The following is a 16,285-nucleotide window of genomic DNA, read 5'->3' on the forward strand; positions in this document are numbered from 1 at the left end:
CGCTTTCCCCCGCTGTATATTTTGGATTTCACAGTTTATTTACTTTACTTTTTGGCACGGAGCCCCCTGAGCATGCCAATACAATATTTGTTTAAACACTATTTTATGCCGCTTGCGAGGAAAACGTTTACTTTCAAATTCTCCAACATCCCCCAGAGCCTCGTCTGCAAACAGCATATGAGCGTTTTACAACTGCTCCCTTTATCTGAAGCTGTCGGGATTAAACCTTCACACGCCCGGCGAGGGCGGCGGGGCGGGGGCCCAGGACTCCGCCGCGGCCACCGGGCTGCAAAGCCCGCGTCAGAGGCCGTGCACCCAGCGGGATGCTCGGGCGGGAGGGCCGAGCAGCGCATAGAACACCCCCCAGGGCCCGGCACCAGACTTGGGAAGGATCTACTTCTCCAGCGGGGATCTACCCAGAGAGCCATATAAAAAATTATACAGAAGAGAGGGGAGCGGGGAGAGAGAGGCACCCTAGAAACGGGGTGTGGGGGGGGCTCCAGGCCCGCAAGCGCCTCCGCAGCAGGTCACCCGGGGTGAAGCGCGCGGGCTCCTTCCCGAGCTCCTCGCGCGGTAAAAGTCGGGTTTCCTAGGAAATGACAGCAATTACTGCCGGGCTGAAAAGGCGCCGAGTAGGGTGGACTTCCAGCTCCCCAACGCGGCGGGCGCACTCACACTCATACACACACACACACACACGCACACGCTCCCTTCCTCCACCCCTCCCTAACCCCCCCCCCGCCCCCGCCCCCGTCCGGGAAAAACGCTCCTCTCTCTAAACCCTTAATAGGATTGGCGCCCAACTCTCTACGCGCCTCTCCCCATCCATCACACACAGATCAAGTTGCAGTAGTGGATTTTTCAAATTCCTCAGCAAATATACTTGTTGAGAGATTGGCCCTTGGGGGGTGGGGGGAGATGATGAGTGGAGGCGGGGATGAAAGTGAGGGGTGGGGGGACCCGAGGACCGGGCCAGGGATTACGTGCGGATCCCTTCGAGAAGTCAAGCGGCTCTTGGGGCGGAGGGCAGGGGAGGAGGAGGAGGAGGAGTTGAAGGAGAGAAGCAAGGAGGGAGGCCGAAGAGGAGAGCCTGACCGAGGGGGAGGGGGGCAGCAGGGCCCAAAGACGGGGAGGAAGGAGCGAGGAAGAAAGAAAGGCAGGGCTCCGCGACGGGTAGAGCGGAGAAGTGCAGTTAGAAGTTCACAAGTGGCTGGCTGCAGCCCCTCCACACACAGCACACTCCCCTAAGACAGGCTCCCACTGCCACCTCCAGAGCTTCGCAGCATCCCAGGCTGAGGTGTTACCCACCACCTCCCCCAAAACAGCCCGGGGCTAGGGCGCGGTGAAGACCGGGTGGCGGCCGGCCAGGCTGTGCACCCGGAACGGACAGGCTCTTCCCCCAGGTAGGAAGGGGGATGCAAAATCAGCCCCCCCACCCCGGCCACGAGTTCTTAGCCCCGGACCCCTCTATCGTCCCCGCACGGTCTGGTCAGAGCCCGAGCGGGGCCGCCTCGCCGGCCCCCGGCCCCCCAAGCCCGGTGCCCCGACCCCCGTGCCGTGGCGCGGGTACTCGGCCGAGGGACCCTCCGAATCGGCGCAGCATCCTGGTCGGCCCGGACTCGGCCGGGGTAGGGGGCACTTCGCAACGCAAAGCAAGCAAAAGAAGGCCAATGTAACTTTACCGAGGGAGACAAAAGTTTGCCTCTAGCACGCAGGTGGCCTCTGGGGCGCCGGGCGGTGGCTTCGAGCCCCCATCCCAACTTGGCTGGCGCGGCGACCCGGGGCTCAGTCCGGCCGGGGCGGGGCGGGCCAGGCAGGGGAGGGGACCGAGAGGCGGGCGGGGGCGCAGGAGCCCCTACCGCCGGCGAGCCGGCAGCTTCCCTAGGCTTCCGCGCGTTGCGCGGCCCGTGCTCCTTCCTCCGGCTCCTCCGGCTCCTCCGGCTCCTCTGGCTCCCCCGGCTCCTCCTCGCCTTCCTGCGCGTCCGCCGCCGCCGCCGCCTCCCGCTCCTCCTCGAAGTCTCATTGATGGGAGTTTGAAAAAAAGTCCGCGGAGCCGTGCTGCCTCGGCTGGCGAGCTCCGGCACTCCTGCAATCCATCAGCGCCGCCCGGACGGCGCAGCGCCCCCGCGCGCACGGCTGCAGCACACCCGGGCGCCGCGCCCCCGCCCGTGCCGCGCGCCCCCGCCCCCGGGGGGACCCGGGGAACGCGGGGGGGGGCGCTGGGAGGGGGCGGCCGAGGACCCTCCTCCCCAGCGCCGGGGAGGGAAAGCACACCAACCAACAAAGTTCGAGCAGGGAACGAAAGAACGCGCCAGTTTCCAACACTTTTTTTTTTTTTAAGGCGCCGGGGTGGGTGGGTGAGTGGGGGGTCGCTAACTCAAGTCAGATGAGCTCCGGAGCTGAGGCGCTGGGACTGCTCTGTTTTCAATCTCTAAAATCACCCGCCCTCCCCACCTCCCTCTTCCCCCTCCGCCGGGAGATGCCCGGGTCGCAGTTCCCAGTGCGCCCGCTTCTCCGGGCGCCGGGGCGGAAGCCGGGGACGGGAGGCAAGCCGCGGGGGAGGGCGGCTGGCTCGGCGCGGACCCTCTTCCAGCCTGCAGCGCGCGCAGGTGCGGGGGGTCCTGCCGGCGCCCCCCGCCGCGGCTCACACGAGTCGCCATCTGAGCGCATGCAGGCGAGAAGCGAGAAGTCTTCTAGGTTTGGTACATGTGTGTTTTGTAGGGAGGGTTTTTGTTTGTTTTGTTTGTTTTTGTGGTTTTTTGTTGTTTTTTTTTTTAGAGACTCCACTCTAGCTGCCACAGCCAGATGGAAGTAATCAGAACCCAACAACAACAGAGGAAGAAGGAAGAAAAAAACCTCACTGAATTTTGGGCCAAAGTGTATATGGGGGTGTGTGTGAAAGAACTTGCTTAAGCAAACTGGGTGACTAACTCCGGGCCCTCGAGCCACACCAATCCCCAGAAATGAGCTGCCTGGTTTCAGGAGCATGGGAGCAGCGGGTTGAAGTGTCCCCCAACTCCTCGGGGGCCACCATTCTCTCTGTGCTGAGGGTTCTCACCGAAAGAGTGCTTCATTGGGGGATTTTTTGATGTTTCTTCCTAACATTTGTGAAACACTATATACTAGGGGACACGTAGTAATTCCTTTATATTATTTAACCTACCAAACTCTGAGTTTCGTTCTCCATTTTACAGGTGAGAAGACTGAGGTTTACAGAATTTAAGTAACTTGTCCAAGGTCAGAGCGCTGAACCACCATCTTGCGTGAATTTCAGTGGGTTGTACCATTAGTTCAACTAAATTGGCCCAGTTGAGAGGAGTGGGAGCATCTCTCCCTTCAGTCTCCCTTCCTACTGTTGCATCTTGTCCGGAATGCAGGAGAAACAAAGGCTCAGAGAGGCAATTCTACACTCCCCTTGGGGGTGTGATCTTCACAAACCCATTTTACTGATACAATCCCTTTTGGTCAGTAGATCTTTCCAGATACCATTGACAATTTCCCTAACTCTATTTTTCACGTTTTAATCAAAGAGGGAAGGAACATTATGGTCCCCATTCCCTATCACCCTACCTTCTTCCTTTCTCTTTACATTCACTTATATGAGAGAAGTTAATAATTTCTTCCTGACCTAGAGAAAAAATATTCAGAACAATATTAGAACAATTTGATGCTAATTTTGTTTTTCACAAATAGGTTCTCCAGACGGGGGAAAAAAACCCGCAGGGTTTTTAAAAAGCAAAACTTGCAGAAGCCAATGCATTTATTAAAGGGAAGAAAAGTTTGAGAGGGGCTTTTTCTTTAAATATGATGGGATTCACCATTCATTCCTCCATGCTATTTGTTTAAATTCCTGCTGAGCTTTCAGAACACAGACTCCAAGGAGACAGAAAAAGTAAACTCTCCCTCCCCTCAATGGCCATATTTTAATGACCCTATTCATATCTACCCCATGAAATGTGGGGAATCATGTCATGTTACTGGAATATTAGCTTCATCGGCTGATTACTTCATTATAAGTTTGTCTCCGTTGGTTTCCTTGTGTTGTTAAGTTTATGGAGACGTTTAAACAAATCAACAATTTGGGATCTTTCCTTTTTCTCTTGTTTTTCTTCTCAGACCAGCTCAACTCCTGCTGGAATCCAGGCACTCCCATAACCTTTCCTGGCTTATTTTGGCAAGAAGGTGGCTGTTGAGATGAAGATGGAATGTTTTTGGTTTGAGGAGAGGCTGTAGACACCATGCCTTAATCTGTAGATGGTCAGAAGTTTTGGCACTGAAAAAAGCAACGAGGTTTGGAGTGGAGGCAAATGGCTTAGCAGAGAAAGCCTTCATCTGAGCATTAGGACACCGAATTCTGGTTTCAGATCTAATACTTAATGTAGGACCTTGGGCAAGTCCCAGCTCATTCAGTTGGCAACTTTCTTTGTGCTCAGTGATGTGCTAAGTGGCCTAACATCACCGTGAGCCAGACTGGGGATACCTTCCCCTCATGAGCTCAATGTTTCATTAATAACCGCAAACAAATGGATGATCAGAAACTGGGTGAAGAAAAAAATGCAAAGGGTGCTAAGCTGGTGCTTGGCGACCTGAGCTAGCATGGGAGGTGGTGAGGGAGGGCATTTCTGAGGAAATGAAGTTGCACCGATATGAAGAAGGGATGAATGGCAACAAAAGCATAAATAGAAAAGTAGAACTACCTTATACCGAAAAGCTGCACAGCAAAAGAAACAACAGAATGAAATGGTCTCCTGTCGAATGGAAGAAAATATTTGCAAACAATCTATCTGACAGAGAGTTAATTTCCAAAATATGTAAGCAACTCCTAAAACTCAATAGCAAAAACACAGATGACCCAAGTGAAAAAATGGGCAGAGGACCGAAATAGACATTTCTCCAAAGAAGACATTCAGCTGGTCAGCAGGACATGAAAATGTGCTCCACCTCACTCAGCATCAGGGAAACGGAAATCAAAACCACAGTGAGCTATCACATCACATGTGTTAGAATGGTTAGTGTCCAAAAGACAAGCAATAACAAGGGTCGGTGAGGTTGTCAAGAAATCAGAACCCTCGTGCGCTGTTGGCACGGATGGGAATGCAAGATGGTGTAACCATTATGGAAAGCGGTATGGCGGTTCCTCAGAAAACCTGAGAATATGATCCTGCAATCCCACTTCTGAGTAGATATTCCAAAATACTGAAATCAGGGTCTCGAAAAGCTATCTGCACTCTCATGTTCATTACAGCATTATTCATGATAACCAAGATCTAGAAACAACCCAAAAGTACATCGTCAGATGAAGGGAGAAAGAAAATGTGGAATATACAAGCTGTGAAATACTAGTCGACCTTAAAAAAGAAGGAAATCTGCCATTTGTGACCACAGAGATCCACCTGGAGGAAATTATGGAAGGTGAAATAAGTCAGAGAAGGGCAAATACTGCTCGATTCATCTATTAAGAGGCTAAAATAGTCAAAGGTATAGAGTAGATAATAAAAGGGTGTTTACCAGCCGATAAGGATGGGGGCTTTGGGAAGCTCAACGGGTATAAAGCTCCAGTTATATGAGAGGGACGAGTACCAGAGATCTGCTGTACAGCATAGTACCTACAGTCAAAAATTAGAGTCTCAAAAATTTAAGAGGGTAAGTCCCATGTGAAATGTTCTTACCCCCCCCCATCAAAAAAAAGGGACACAAGGAAACTTGTAGAAGTGAAGGATGTATTTATTACCTGGATTGTGGGGATGGTAACACAAATAAATGCATATATCCAAGCTCACTCTATTTATATATTATGTGCAACTTTTATTTTTTTAATTTATTTTTTTTTAAAGATTTTATTTATTTGAAATAAAGAGTGAGAGAGAGAGCATGAGTGGAGGGGGAGAGGGAGAGGGAGAGGGAGAAGCGGGCTCCCCACTGAGCAGGGAGCCCAACGTAGGGCTCGATCCCAGGACCCTGGGATCATGACCTGAGCTGAAGGCAGATGCTTAACCGACTGAGCCACCCAGGCGCCCCTATGTGCAACTTTTATATACCAGTTACACTTTAATAAAGCTGGGGAGAAAGTAGAAGGAATGAGGGCGGGTTAACTGGGAGAGGGAAGAGAACACAGCGTGTCCATGCTTCCTTTTTCTGTACAAGGAGCCTGAGTGATAAGAAAGTCCAGTCCCAAAGAGAAGTGCTAGTCCATTATCGCAGTGTTCTAGTTACTAGGGTTGTGTAAAAAATTGACCCAAACACAGTGGGAGAAACCAACCATTTACTACACATGAAGATTTTGAACAGAGCATAAGAAGGATGGTTTGTCTCTGCCCCAGTGTTGGGGCCTCAGCTAGAAGACCTCAAGCCTGGCACTGGGATCATCTGAAGACTTGCCCACTCACATGGTTGGCACTTGATGCTGGCTACTGGCTTGGGGTGGGGGGTGTGGTTTCCTTTCTGTTTGGACCTCTCCACGTGGTCTCAGACTACTTTGGGCTTCCTCATAGTGTGGTGGTAACTAGGTTTCAAGGGTGAGCTTATGAAGAGATAGCCAGGTGAAAGCCTTCCAAAGAGCAGGCTTCTATAGAAGGAGTAAGAAACATAAAGATGGTAATTCTAGGGGGACAGTTACCTAAAGTGAGGATGCCAGGCAGACCAAAGAGGAGCCTTTTAGAAACTTTGGAAGCCACAGCATCACTTGGCTGCATTCTGTTCATGGAGACAAAGTTCCACCTAGGTTCAAGGGGCAAGAAAATAGACTACCTCTTGATGGAGAATGGCAAGGTTCTGAAGAGCATATGGGGGCAGAAATGGTGCTGTGGTTATTTTTGGAAATAAAGTCTGCCACACAAAACTAAGTGGAGACAGAGAAGACTGGGAAAATGCTCTGAGGTAGCCTACCAGGTGTATTGTTTCCTGGCTTGACTACAAAGCCCCTGGTAGCAAGCACTTTGGAACACCAGAAAGGAGAGATCCAATCCCTAACCCCAAAGAATCTACACTCTCAGCAAGACAGACACAAATTTGGCCACAGTAGAACACAAAGAGGGGCGCCTGGTGGCTCAGTTGGTTAAGCGACTGCCTTCGGCTCAGGTCATGATCCTGGAGTCCCGGGATCGAGTCCCACATCGGGCTCCCTGCTCAGCGGGGGGTCTGCTTCTCCCTCTGCCCTCTTCCCTCTCGTGCTCTCTGTCTCTCATTCTCTCTCTCTCAAATAAATAAATAAAATCTTGAAAAAAAAAAAAGAAGAACACAAAGATGGGTGCCTGGCTGGCTCAGTCCTTGGAGCAGGTGACTCTTGATCTCAGGGTTGTAAGTTCGATCCCCACGTTGGGTGGAGAGATTACTTAAAAATAAAATAACATCTTAAAAAAAAAAAGGAAGGACACAAAATGTCGTACTAAGTGAGATGTGAGCGGTGGAGCTATGGCAGAGAGGAGCAGGACAGTGGAACAAACAGCGGTTAGTGGCTAAGGAGGACAGCAGTAAGTGCCAGTCCCCAAAGCGGATTGATGATGTGTTATTCTTTCAGGAGTCCTGAGATGGCCCTCAGTCCCCCTGTCCCTCCATCCCAGTATACCTCCCACAGGCTCTGGGATCAGTTACACTGTGAAGTCCGGAGTCACTCCTAAAACTTAAGGCTGTGTCTTTTATTACAATGCAAATACACTTGGGAGACCCAAAACAGAATGTTTCTATAGGACACTCGTTACCACTGAATGAATTTAGTAGATCTTTTCCACAGAATAAGCTCATCTAGGAGTGGGAAACATCAGGATGGCACCTGTGGAACTATTGGAGGACAGGTGCACAGAGGGGGGGTGGGTGCCAGGCAGGACAAAGATGAACACATATATCTGATTTTCAGTGCAAATCTTCAGCCCTCTCCCGGACAATATTGTGGGGAAGACTATATAGAGACACACACAGAGGCTTTGTGCAAGGTTGGGAGATGTTAGGAACCCCTCCCCACAGAAGCAACCAGTGAAACCCTTTTCTCTTTCAGAGCTGCCCTAGAGGGCCCGGCTGGGAGAGATTCAAGTGCAGAAGGACCAAAACTCTTCGGTTAATGGATTCATCCATGCTTTCATTCATTCATATATACATACACTCATTCATTCATACATTCATTCATCCCTCCTTGTTGAGCTCCTACTATTACCATGCACTTTAGAGATAAAGGAGATGAATGAGATATAGTCCTCACCTTCCACCAGCTAGTCCCTTCCTGGGTGGTTCCCCCCCCCAGGCCCCTGTGTCAGCTCAGAGTAGTGAGGGTTATAGAGGAGGTTGCCATGTGCAGGGTAGATCAGAAAAGGAAGGAGGGTGAGTCCATCCTGAGAAGGAGAGAGAAGGAAGCAAAATCAGCAGGGCTTAGAGATCCAATGGATGTTTGTCAGGATGTTTTTTTCCCTCAGGGCCAGCCCTCTCAAGAACTTTTCTCAAGATACGTTGTGGGTTTCTTAACCAAACTGAAAAAGATAGCATTGTCTCCCAGCGGCTAGTAACTCTAAGAAATATCAATAGTCATCACTAAGCACATAATAATGAAAGCCATTATTTCAAGACCATTTTTTCTTCCTCCTTTTTTTTTTTTTAAGTAGACTCCATGCCCAACATGGGGCCAATGCAGACTTGAACTCACAACCCTGCAATCAAGACCCGAGCCAAAATCAAGAGTCGGACGCTTAACCAACTAAGCCACCCAGGCACCCCTCAAGACAATTTTTTTAAATTCTCAAAGACACATAATTAAAATATGATGAAATTATTATACAATACCAGACTGACTTACACAGTGATCTCAAGGATAGGCTCTCCATGCCTGCAATGTATCATAGTTAGCTTAACTCGAGTCGCCTCTCGGAGTCACTGGGAAAGAGTGGAGAGACTGTGGGAGATGACCAGCTTCTACTATATTCTCTTCTTTGGGCTCTCTCCATTCCATTCAGGGTCTGCCTCAGAAAGAAGATAATGTGGGAGCCCCTTGTGGACTTCATTAAAGGAACATTTAAACTTGTGTATAGATCATTTCTCTCCTTCAACACCTCCTGTTATCCATTATTTTATTAATGTTTCAACTTGTCTTTCTTCTTTTGTTTTTTAAAGGTTTTATTTTTAAGTAATCTCTACACCCAACGTGGACCTCAAACTTACAACCCCGAGATGAAGAGTCCCATGTTCTACTGACCGAACCAGCCAGGCGCCCCTCACCTTGTCTTTGTAAAGGCTCAGTGTCAGAAGTATGTTTTGTACCTGGTTTACTTGGTGAGCCTCATTTTGCCAGAAGTCATCTGGGAGATGCAAGTTCCCACAGCCTTTGAATAAATTGGAGGTGGGAAGAGAGAGCATGGGGACTGTCCCCTGTCAGGCTGTGTGGTGGAAGGCGTCAGCATAGCAGAAGCAGGAAAGTGCTTCACAAAGGCTGGACTTGTCCAGTAGCTGAGGATAGCCCACGAGGGTGTATTGGACAGCAAGCCTCTCCCCGCCCCCCCACCAAATTAACATACAAGTCAAAGATTTTCATATAAATAAGCAAAAGCAGTTGGAAAATAAGATGGAACAGATGACCCCAATTATGACAGCAAAGAAGAAAGTACAATCTGTCTAGGTTTAAATATTAAAAGAAATGCCCAAAACTTGTGTGAGAAAAAACAAAACACAACCAGAATTAATATAATTAGATGTGAAAATATAGAAAGATATGTGTTCTTGGTTAGGATGATTCAACACATAAAGGAGTTCATTCTTCCTAAGTTAATGTATAAATTGTTGCAATTCAAATAAAAATATGGTGTTTTCTTGGGGTGGAGGGAAAACAGGGCTAGATAAATGAACAATTTTAAAGTTCATTTAGATGGAGAAAGAACTGAGAAGGGCCAGGAAAAACTCTGAAAAGGAAAAGCAATTGGAGGGAGCGGGGGGAGTAGGCAGCTCTGTCAGATATTTAAACCTAAAGCCTCTATATCTGAAATAATTTGGTATTGATGAATGACTAAAAAGATGGACCAGTGGAATGGAATACAAAATCCAGAAATAGACCTTGTTGGGTATGGAAATTTCAATTTTGACTAATGTGGCACCATGAACGAGGGGGTGAGAGATGGACTTTTTAGTAAGTTGTAGCGGGATAACTAGAAATTAACACGAGACAAAGATACCAATTTTCACCTAACAGACTAACAAAACCCCAAATCTGGACAACATATTCTGGCTCCAGGGAAACCAGGCACTCTCTCATAGATTGCTGGTGGGAATGCAAAATGGACAGCCTCTAAGGAGGGAAATGTGGAATATCTAGCAAAATCACACATACATTTACCCCTTTGACCTGCGCATCTCACTGCCACGTATCTATCCCAGACACAATACAAAAAGGCATATGCAGAAGACTAAGAATGGCAGCGCTATTTATAATATCAAAAAAACTGGCAATAACCCAAATATCTTCATGTCAGATCAGATTGAATGAACTAAAGTACATCCTCCTAATGGAATATTAGCTATAAGAAGCTATAAGAAAGGGGGTGCCTGGGTGGCTCAGAGGGTTCAGCAGCTGCCTTCAGCTTAGGTCATGATCCTGGGGTCCTGGGATTGAGCCCCGCATCTCACTCCCTGCTCAGCAGAGAGTCTGCTTCTCCCTCTGCCCCTACCCACCCCCCACTCCTGCTCGCTCTCAAATAAATAAATAAAATCTTAAAAAAAAAGAGAAGAAGCTGTAAGAAGGAGGAGGCATATTTCTTAAGCTATTATATATATCCTTAAGTGAAAGAAATTATGTGAGGCAAAATGTACATGGTATACCACTGTTGATCTTGAAAAGAGCAAGACACCATGTGTACACAGACACGTATATAAGATTTGTTTATATTTTTAAGTAGACAAACCATAAAAATGTTTTAAAATTACCTAGCAGGAGAAGGAGGGAGTAAGATGGAGGGGACAGGGATGAAAGCTAGACTTCTTTTAAACACCTTGGATTTTAGACTTGACATTGGAACCATGAAAATATATTACATTATTATAGGACAAAATTCCCCTTTAAAAAGTAGTCCCCATAACTGAAAGTAAAATGAAACAAATGAAGGTAAATATGTGTCCAGTTAGTAGCTACAAAGAGACAGAATATTCCATATGACCTGAAAACAATAATTTGCACAACCAAGGAGGGATAGACCTTTAGGACAAAAAGAACTAGGGGGAGAAAAAAAACCACATTGTTTTCAGTAATTATACTGGGGGAGTGCTGATATTGCTTTGAGATACTGTTTATATAGCAAGAAATAATGTCATTGAGTAATTATGTTGGCGTTGACAACTGAAATTTTTCAGCATGGGAGAAAGGAGATTAAGTGTAATATTAAATTTTTAAAAATGTATTTAAGTAATCTTTACACCCAATGTGGGGCTCAAACTCACAACCCCAAGATCAAGAGTCACTCGCTTTTCTGACTGAGCCAGCCAGGTGCCCCAATACAACTATAATATTAATAAGGTTAAGTAAAATCTATGGTTCTGAATTTGAGTTGGAAATAGTATGAATTCATATTATGAATTATGAATTCATATGAAAATTTGTTTTAAAATGTAAATTATTGCTTTTTTTTAAAATCACGTTTTCTAGCTATGCCCATTGGAAAGTCCTAAAAACAATGACCAATCCAATAGCAATGAGCAGCCCGAGGGACTAGACTTGATTTCTAAATCTCATTTCCCACCATAAAGAACTAGAGCCGTTTGGAGAGTGGTTGATTCCAGCTCTTGGGAAGAAAATGTCTGGGAGGAACCATAATAAGAGGAAACATATCATACCTATAGAAAGCAAGGCTGCTGTGAAAGCCACCTAGAGTTGTGTCAAAGGACTCGACCCAAATAAAGAAGCTTCCTGGCCAAATAGGCAACATGTGAATTTCAGTAAGAATAATAACAGCAATGGGTTAAAACACATCAATATGCTTAAATCCATGCATATATAAATATACTTGAAAGAAAACCTACCTCATTGGTTTCCTTGAACCTGTGTTGTCTATTACAGTAACCACTAGCCATCCAGGGGTACTGAGCACTTCAAATGTGGCTAGTCCAACTGAGGGATAAAAGTTTAAGATTTATGAAATTTTAAGTTTGAAATCTGATATTTAATTCGGCTATTGAAAAGCTTTTAAGTGTGTTTGGACCAACTTGGGTATGTGAATCAACATTTTCCACTGTAAATTTGGGAAATCTGATTGCAGGCCAAGTAGTGTTTAAGATGAAAATTAAACAGGGACGCCTGGGTGGCTCAGTTGGTTGAGCATCTGCCTTCGGCTCAGGTCATGATCCCAGGGTCCTGGGATCGAGGCCCACATCAGGCTCCCTGCTCCGTGGGGAGCCTGCTTCTCCCTCCGCCGCTGTCTCTCTCTCTCTCTCTGTCTCTCATGAATAAATAAATAAAATCTTAAAAAAAAAGATGAAAATTAAATAGAGAATAAAATACACACTGAATTTCAAAGACAGTCTACCAAAAAAATGATGTAAAGTGTCTCATGAATTTTTTTATGTTGATTACATGTTGAAATGTAATACTTTGAAAATATTGGGTTATATAAAATATGTTATTAAAATTAATCTTATTTGTTTCTTTTTCCTTTTTTCATGGGGCGGCTAGAAAATTTTAAATTACATTTGTGGCTGGCATTTTATTTCTGTTGCATAGGGGGTTGCCTTAAAGGATGCTATTGTTACGTTGATACATGGAAAATGCCGGTGGGGGGCGGAGGAAGAAAAGAAGTGTTTGTTCTGCTTTTCCTATCCTAACTGAACCTCAGAGTAACCAAATAGTGATGGAGGTGAGTTTCTCTTTTTCGAAGCATTCTAGCTGATCAGTAGGTTAATCGTCTGCCTTTGGCTCAGGTCATGATCCCAGAGTCCTGGGATCAAGTCCCTGCTCAGCGGGGAGCTTGCTTCTCCCTCTGCCCCTCCCCCTGTTCGTGCATTCTCTCTCTCTCTTTCTCAAATAAATAAATAAAATCTCTAAAAAGAAAGGAAGGAAGGAAGGAAGGAAGGAAGGAAGGAAGGAAGGAAGGAAGGAAGGAAGGAAGAAAGAAAGAAAGAAAGAAAGAAAAAAAAAAGAAAGAAAGAAAGAAAGAAATGGCAGGGGGTGCCTGGCTGGCTCAGCTGGTAGAGCATGGGATTCTTGATTCCTGGGTTGTGAGTTTGAGCCGTGTGTTGAGCATAGAGATTACTTAAAAAAAAAGAAAGAAAAGTAATGACAGAATCAGAATTATCTCATTTTGCACTTCTTAATGAATTGATGGTTTGGGCAGCTGACGCCACAGAGACATCCCAATAGTAGGTGCCATGTGTCTCCTGATAGAAGTAGAGGGTGACACTATAATTCTTGTTTAAAAAAACCCAAACAAACCTCAAACCTGTATCTAATCAAACTTCTGAATCTAACTACGATTTAGCAGAAATTTAGGGGACAGAGGTCTAGGCTAAACTTCACCAGAGAGTTGCAGTCCAGACAGTGAGACAGTACAGGGGAATCAGCACAATTCTTTCAACAAATAAATTATGAGGATGGGGGCGGCGCCTGGGTGGCTCAGTGGTTAAGCACCTGCCTTCGGCTCAGGCCACGATCCCAGGGTCCTGGGATCGAGCCCCACATTAGGCTCTCTGCTCAGTGGGAAACCTGCTTCTCCCATTCCTTCTGCCTACCACTCTCTCTCTCTGTGCTCTTTCTCTCTGTCAAATGAAATAAATAAAATCTTAAAAAAAAATTATGAGGGGGGACAAAACATTGGAGAGAGAACTGTAAATTATAAAAGATTTAAGAGATGTAACGACCACTTGCAGTGAGGAATTTTGTCGGAATCCTGATTTGGACAATATCAAATTGAAAGGAAAAAAAAGGCATAAGACAGTATGGGGAGTTTGAACCCTGACTGGAGAGTCGTTGATATTAAGTAATTACTACTGATTCTTTAGATCTGATAATATATTGAGGTTATTTTCTTAAGAGTCCTTATCTTTTAGAGATACATATTGAAATCATTATAGGTGAAATTATATAATGTCTGGGACTGGCTCCCAAACGAGCTGGGATGGAGGGAGTGGGTGGGGATAGAGATAAAACAAGATCAGCCAGGAATTGATCATTGTTGAATTCATCGGGGTTTCTTCTTGTTCTCCCTATGCTTGAAATGTTTGATATTTTCAATAATAAAAAGGTTTTTTTTTTAATTCCAGGAAAAAAAAAAGAAGCAATGAGAACGAGTCAGGGTTTGAGTAAAGAACACACACAGCTGAGGGTCTGCCGAGCCCCCTGCTGGCTTCCCTGACAGTGGTACCACCCCTCCCCCACTGCAGCCTCCTAACCGGCCACCTGCCAGTGTCACTCCCCCGCTCCAAGCTCTCTAGCGGGGCATGCAAAGCACTTACCCTGCTTGCTCTTCCCTTCCTCTGTGATGCCTTCCCTGACTCCACTAGACAAAGTGAGGCAGTCCCCATCTCTTCGTAGTGATTATAGCAACACTGCTATTGATATCTAGGGGCTCTGTTCCCACCCTCCCCCACTCCACTGCCCCACTTGCTCTCAGAAAGCAAGTTAGCCTTCAGCTCAGGTCTCTAGCTGGGAGGACAACACTTACCACTCCGGAGGCTCTCCATGCATGCTGAGTGAATAAACAGGCCTCCTACCCTGACCAGCCCCGTCAATCCTGAACACAGGCCTCTCCAGCTCTCTACTTCCTTTGGCTGCAGTATTTAATGCATCCAGCCCTGTTGCATCTCACTCCATCCTGATGTGGGAAACTTCATTTCTTCACAGGTGGGCTGTGTTTGGGGTAGTGGGTTCATAGGCAATGACCCTAGTTTGAAATTCCAAAGTCAAGGAATAGTGCTTTATTATAGTATGTTGAGGATGACAACAATAATAATAATTATTAATAATAATAAGGAAGGAATAGAGGCAGTTCCAGGGCCAGCAGCTCCTGCCGGCAGGGACATTGTATCATTTATCTTTGTATCTTTCTTTCCTGGATGGACCCCAGGGCCTACTCCCTGATGGGTGGAATGATCCGATTCTGATGTCACAGAGTTTTAAAGAACAGTGATGAACTTCACCCGGAAGGGGCCTGAAAAAATATGGTTAAGAGGAAATTGACCCACGTGGCTGAGAATCGAACCATTTTGGAGAAGATCTGGTTCCCAAGTCCAGGTAAGTTAGAGCACAAAGTATTGTAAGAACCTGCATGGGTGAATGCAGACTTGCATGCAGCTCTCTAGGAGGAGTGAAGCCAGGGAGAAGGGGCCAGAAAACGGAATATATGTCCGGCGGAAATACTGTCTGTTTCAGCAAACCAGGAAAAAGTGGATTCCGACAGTGACTGACCTTGGTGAAAAGCATGGCGCAAGTCCAGGATGGAGAGATGGTGGTAAGCAGAGTTCTCACACCTGGTAGAGAGCAGGACCAGGGAGACTCGTTGGCGGATTTGTAGCTGGGGGTGCTTTGACAGTGGTGGGTGGTGAGTGCTGGACGGGAATTACTGCTTTGGGAACCAAGCAGAGTGCCACCCGACTCTGTCCTCAGCCCTGCCTGACTGCAGTTTTGTTAGGGATTTACACAAAGACACATCAAGGCTGCTGATCAAACCTGGGAGTGGGGACGACACAAAGCTGGAACCTAGTGTTTGAGATGCAGAATCAAGATTTGAAAAGAAAAGACATCACTCTCAAAGCATGAGAAGAAACTGGCAAAATATATCTAAGATTTTGAGCTTCACAACGCCCATCTTTTTTTATGTTTATTTTTTTAAGTTTATTTATTTCATTTAGTCATTTCTACACCCAGTGGGAGGCTCAAACTCACAACCCTGACATCAAGAGTCACATGCTCTTCTTTTTTTTTTTTAAAGATTTTATTTATTTATTTGAGAGAGAGGGAGAGCACAAGTGGTGGGGGAGAGGGGCAAAGGGAGAGGGAGAAGCAGACTCCCCCCTGAGCAGGGAACCCGATGCGGGGCTTGATCCCAGGACTCTGGTATCATGACCTGAGTGGAAGGCAGATGCTTAACTGACTGAACCACCCAGGAGCCCCTCACATGCTCTTCTGACTGAGCCCTCCAGGTGCCCCCATAAAACCCATCTTATAAGGAAAGAATGGAGAGCTATAGCTTAACAGCAATGCTTGTGGAAGAAAGAGAGAGAAACAAAAGAAAAATCTGAGCGTGCTCAATTTAGCCCAAACTTTTAAATGCTATCACAAAAGCTGATGGCTGTGGTCCAGAGCAGTGGCCCATCACCATGGTGTCCACCCTGA

General features: G+C 46.5%; 1 protein-coding gene across 1 annotated transcript in view; it reads right to left on the reverse strand.

The window, feature by feature from the left end:
* GLI2 (GLI family zinc finger 2) overlaps nucleotides 1-2,079 on the reverse strand; it is a 245,890-nt gene extending 243,811 nt beyond the window's left edge. Inside the window, exon 1 of the mRNA XM_045869019.3 lies at nucleotides 1,683-2,079. The gene's annotated coding sequence lies outside the window, so the exon portion shown is untranslated. The remainder of the gene's footprint in view (nucleotides 1-1,682) is intronic.
* Between the last annotated feature and the right edge of the window lie 14,206 nt (nucleotides 2,080-16,285).

The sequence above is a fragment of the Mirounga angustirostris genome, unplaced genomic scaffold, assembly GCF_029215605.1.
Source record: "Mirounga angustirostris isolate CCGP_5_RB_7025 unplaced genomic scaffold, mMirAng1.0.hap1 SCAF_3, whole genome shotgun sequence".
Taxonomy (NCBI): domain Eukaryota; kingdom Metazoa; phylum Chordata; class Mammalia; order Carnivora; family Phocidae; genus Mirounga; species Mirounga angustirostris.